This window comes from Vipera ursinii (assembly GCF_947247035.1).
Source record: "Vipera ursinii genome assembly, chromosome: 2".
Taxonomy (NCBI): Eukaryota; Metazoa; Chordata; class Lepidosauria; order Squamata; family Viperidae; genus Vipera; species Vipera ursinii.
In genome coordinates this window covers 153,929,832-153,935,810 of record NC_139513.1, presented here as the reverse complement: position 1 = coordinate 153,935,810, position 5,979 = coordinate 153,929,832, and positions in this window count along the sequence as shown.

Here is a 5,979-nt window from a genome sequence, read left to right as displayed (position 1 = left end):
AAGTTGTGCTTGATTCACGGAGGGGGAAAAAAAAAACCAGTCATCGACAAGAGGAAAAATAAAGACGAATTAATCTGTTTATGAATAGATGGCTCTTAGTATTTGCTTTGTTGTATGGTAACTAGTTACCAATTTCTGCACCGCCCAGCTTACTTAAATGACACAGGAGTTTTTACAAAACTATAAAAACACAGATTAAAAATAGAATGAAAGCAAAGTTAAAGCTGTTAAAAAAAGGTAGAAAGCACTCTCAAGCCACCAAGTATCCGGTATCACTCTAGATCAGGGTTTTTCAACCTTTTCACCCATTGTACCACTTTTAGGATATGGCAACATCCGAGTACCACCAGTTGCCTAGCAAGGTGTCAAAAACTTGATGATGCAAAAAAAAAGAGGAAAAAAGTGATGGAAGTACAGGTAGTCCTCGACTTAAAACAGTTCGCTTAGTGACTGTTCGAAGTTACAATGGCACTGAAAAAAGTGCCCCCCAAGCCACAGCCGAGCAAGACAACTGCCTGCCCGCCTGGCGGCCCTCTTCTTCCTGTCTGAAGTTTTCATTGTTGTGAACATTTCTGTTGAGGATTGGCAGCGGGGGTGGATTGGGGTGGGTGTTTGGTTTTTATTCCCCCCCTCATCTGCTGGGTGTTTGCAGCAGGTTTTGGTCACTGAACATGACCATGGGACACTGTGACTGTCATAAATATGAATCAGTTGCCAAGCATCTGAATGTAAATCACAAGACCCTGGAGATGCTGCAATATTCCAGCTGATCAGCGCTTCTTCTGGGCTCAGCAGAAGCGCCGGGATCAGCGCCGAGCTCCTGCTGGAGCCTGGCGCTGATCCTGGTGCTTCCGCTGAGCCCTGAGAGCCCTGCAGCTCCAGCTATCTCTCGCTCAGGTTTCTACGGTGCTGCCACTGGTTCAGCTCATTCCCCTCCCCCACTACTACTTTTCTAGGATGGTCGCATACCACCTGCCAGGTGCCAATGTACCACAGGTGGTACCCATACCACTGGTTGAAAAGCCCTGCTCTAGATCTCCATGCTAATTGGCAGAACTAGGTCCTGACGATCTTCCGGAAAGCCAAAAGTGTGGGGCCCGTCTCTGGGGGTAAGATGTTCCAAAGGGTGGGGGCATCGGCAGAGTAAATTGTCTCTTCCTGGATCCCAACAGTCAGAATTCTTTCACCAACATACCTTTTCTGCCTGACCAGTCGGGATGGATCGATGTAGTAGAGTCAAGATGGTTCATTTCGAACATCAGTTACAGTGGTGATGAGTGCATTGTGTTGGGAGACTTGAAAAAAACACAGGTTAAGGATAGATCATAGACAAAATCGATGTGGTTGCTAGGGGTCAAAAACGACTAGATGGCATCAGTCAGTTTCCAAGATTGAGGCCATCCCTTGTTTTGGCTGCAAATTATGAAAAGTTGTAGCTCAACATCTCTGGTGGTGTCGTAGCTGGCGGAAGCTGGGCGAGGGTGCCAGAAAGTTGTGCTTGTCTTGAGAAAGTCAGGAGGGAGATGCTGGGTCGGCGGAGAAAATCCTAATGCATCTTACAGTGCAGTTGCGAGTATAAGGGGAGAAAAACCGGGAGATCTTAATATATTGTTGTCCTGCGCTTGAAATAGACTTCAGCAGGAGTTACCATCAATTTCAGGTAGGGAAAGCTTATCTTGGTTACAACAGAACCAGATTCAGTTCCCCAGTGTCTGTGGGAGACTCCCTAAGTGGACCCTTAAGTGAAGTTTGGCCCCTGGAGAACTGTACAGAAGTGGTGTTGCCAGGTTGTTTCTATTACAGATATTGCATAAATGTGTTTGTGCTAGTTTTTTGTAAGCTGTGTGAGATATCCACCTCAGTCACTCGATTTTACAAATTCTTATCCCACTCTTTTTAGTCTTTTTTTAAAAACAAACAAACACAACCTTGGAGTAAGGGGCTATGTGTGAGAACTAGATGGGAAGCCTTCTAAGTCTCTTATAACCAACAAAATTCTGTGTAGAGATCAAACAGTAATATGAAGGAAATTAGTGGGCAAAAGAGGTTTTTAAGTATTTGCCTCTTTGCTGTTTTAGCTTGCTGCTTTTAACTCTGGGTCCAGCACCAAAGTAGAGAGGAAAGTTTTAAAATTTAACTGAAGTGAGGCAAAATTAATAGAAGATGACTTTTTTAAAAACTTTACATATTAACAGAATGTATTGTACTATTGAATCATAATTACCCCATGTTTGAATTACTGCTCATTTAAAAACAATGCAGGCCTAGTCTGAAATTTTGACCTGCCCTTCATTTTTTTAGTCTAAAATATGAAATACAAAGTTCTGTGAATCAATAGATATCTATATTGGATTTGATGTTACCAGAGTAATAAAATGTATGCTGTAGCACTCTTGAACTCATTGGGAATTAATTCCAAGTAAACATGCATAGGATTAAGTTGCAAGTAAGATTCTTTTCAATAGGCTGCATGGTATGATTTTTTTCCTGTTCTGGAGCATTATAATTTCTGTTGGAGACGTTTCAATGTTGCCATGTTCACATAAACCTAAATTCATATGCTAATCATGTTGCTTATCAACAACACCTTCTATAATCTTGAGTGCCTTATATTTATGGACAATACTGCTCTTCCATTCTTCCAAAATAGGGTGTTTTTTGTGCTCTAGACTAGTGCAAATGCAGTCTTTCCTCTATTTGGGAACCACATTGGGTCTTTTCCAGTCCTCTGGTAGTTCCAGTGCTCCAGGATCACTGTTTGGATGCAAGAATTCGTTAACAAAGCAGGGAGATCTGCATCTCAAATCTTTTGACAAGATCCTCTGCTTGTGAGGAAAGTTCCCCACGTATCTTTACACAAAAAACAATGCAATTCTTCAAAGACTTAGTAGTTCTGCTTCATGGTGATCCTGAGGTTTTCTGTGCACTCTACTATCCACTGAGATAATTAGTGAAGTAGCTGTTTTGGCCAATATCTTAAAGCAGAGGTGCCCAACCTTTTGGGCACCAGGGACTGGTTATGTGGAAAGAGGTTTTTCTGTGGACCAGAGAACACATGGTTTTGTGTACCTCCTGCATCTCATAGATGGGGCTTTGCTTGTTTGTGTGGACCAGTTGCTGGCCTGCTGTGGCCTGGTACAGCTCCATGGACTGGGGGTTGGGGACCCCTGTCTTAAAGTCTATTGTTCTTTGTGCAGACATACATGCTGATCCTTTCAATGGCTAAGACTGCTTTGCAGGGTGGTGTTAGAAAAATAGGCATAGGCCTTGTATGGAATGTCTGTTGCCCCAAAGTTCCAGCTACAAATAGCCAGGAAAGCAATTGTTGGTCAACTGAAGGAGTTAAATCCCTTCCAGGTACATGCATCAGGCTGTTGTATATTCTAGAAGCAACTCCGATGGGTGTGTAAAGGTTAAGCAAACTTGTCACTTTTCAGAACTAATTTTTAATGAAATATTTTTTATAAATTATAAAGATTTGGTGCTGGCTTCCGGTTTGCGCGCGGGGCGCTTCCAAACATCCAGGAAGAGTCCGCTCCCTGCCATCCAATCTTTCTTCTTTGGAGGACTCTGAAAAGGGTTGAAAGTCACCCTGGAGGGACGACCACCACGAGGAGGCCCTTCCTGTGATTGCAGAAGGGCAGCAGCCCTCCGCTTGAATCTGGAGCAGCTCCTTTGGCCCGAAGAAGAGACCGGCCATTAAGATGGCCGATCATTAAGCCGCTCCCTGCCGAAAGCCAAAAGCACTACCTAGCACTAAGAAGCAATCTGGAGTACCTGGGTGAGATTTTACCTTTCTTATTCCCCTAACCATCTTTCTGTGGGACTTTTCTGAAAATTTCCTCCCCATTTTTTGAAAGAACGGCGTTTATATACTTGGGGAATAAAGTTTAAAGCCTTAAAGCCTTAAAAGAAGTCAAGTGACTGAGCAAAGAAATTAAGCAATCTTATCTGTACTTACTAAAAAGCTTCTATTTTTTATGGGGATCTACTACCCTATTTTCTGTTCAAGCTGTGAATTAAGGAAAAAAAGAATGGACTAATGCTACAAAAGTTTTGTATTAATTTGGAATTTTCTTTTACATCACATTCTATATGCTATTGATGACATCTTGTGGCGAAACTTGGTACAGCAAGTAAATCTTTTTCCTATTGTGAGAACTGACTGAATAAGAGAGCTGTCCTTGACATTACTTTCAAAGATAAGTGTGGGAGCACCTGACACCGAAAACAACTCTTTTGGAGGTGGATAATCATTGACTCTTATTAAAATAGCCTCCATGGAAGATTTAGCTGTAAACAACAACAAAATGGATGAATACATCCCACCACTTAATTACAAACTGATACTGGACACGATTTTGGCAATGACAGCAAATTAAAGCCACACTGCAAGATAAATCTGACATCTTAAAGCCACCAAATCAAACTGACCTTAAATGAGGAACTAACAATCCAAAAGCAAACAGAAGTGGAAACTAACACTAAAATAGGAGACTTCAAAGAACAACAAATGCAACCTACAGAGAACCTTAAAGTCCAAATTTCAACGTCAACTACAAAACTTACAACTCAAAAAGCAATAGCACCCGAAGAAAGCAACATTAAAAGTGAAGATATTAAAGGCCTTCAAATACACTATGTTGAGGATTCAGCTAATCAAATGATAACCATAACACCAGCTACTACTTTCTACCTAACCCAGATAGAATTGGAAGAAGAAAAACGCCAGACTGATCTAATGACAATTATATTACACCAAACATCAAAAACGGAGCTATTAAAGCAAAATTTTAATGGTTACAAAGGGGGCACTTTCTTTGCAAAACTGATATTTGGATGGTCTCCCTGGATTCAAATAAGGGGTATAGGAAGAAAGGGAGATACATTTGAGAATTTTTAAATTCCAAAAGGAAAGCCTGATTGGCACAAAACGAAGGCGAGAGATAGATTCAAAAAACTGAACTTGTCTCTTTTTTGGGATTCCTAAGGATAGAGTTTAAAAATATCTTTTAATGGATTAAGGGGAATCTCTAAAAAATATAAACTGATTTTACATTTAGGTTTTAGATCTGTAAGGGAAAACAAAATTAAGCTTCTAGAACAGACATGTCAAACACAAGGCCCGGGGGCCGGATCCGGCCCGCGAAGAGGTTTCATGCGGCCCGCGAAGCCATCCTGGAAACAGTGAGGGAATGGCCCCCAGTTCCTTGGCCCTGGCCCAGAGACCCTCCTTCTGCCAGAGACCCTCAGATTTGTCCCACTCCTGCCTGGGCCCCCATAGGCACCCTTGATGCAAATGATGTAGAGCTGGCCACGCCCACCCAGTAAGCCATACGCACTCTATCCACGCCTACCCAGTAGGCCACGCCCACCCTGGCCATACCCACCCGGCCCCCTGAGGGCAACCGCAATGCTGATGTGGCCCTCAATGAAATTGAGTTTGACACCCCTGTTCTAGAATATAACTCTGAACTATATTATAGAATCTGGAATGATATAACTAAAGATAGTATTTTAACAATTGATGAATGGTTAAGATGACATATTGAATATATTAGTTGTAATGATATAGACAGAAACTCATCTTGTATTTAACTTTTAAAGGGAAGTTGCTTATTAGAATCGATGTATATTATAGAGTTTGGAAAGGTATAATATATTTTGCTATAATTGGTGAATAGTTAATAGACATTACTGGTAAAAAATAAGAATGTTTTGAAATGAACAATGTAAGTTTTGTAGACAGGATAATTACTCTTTATTGAAATAGGGAAATGTGGGTTACCCAAATAGTAAGCTTTCTTCCATTTATCATAGGCTACCATAGATTATTTTATTGCAATTAGGTAAAACCTAAAAGCAGGATATTGATATATATTAGTGAAAATATATTGAAAATTATTTCAATTGACTAGGTCACAATTAGAAATGTATTAATTTGATTAATTTGACTATGTTATAACTAAGGGAATCAGA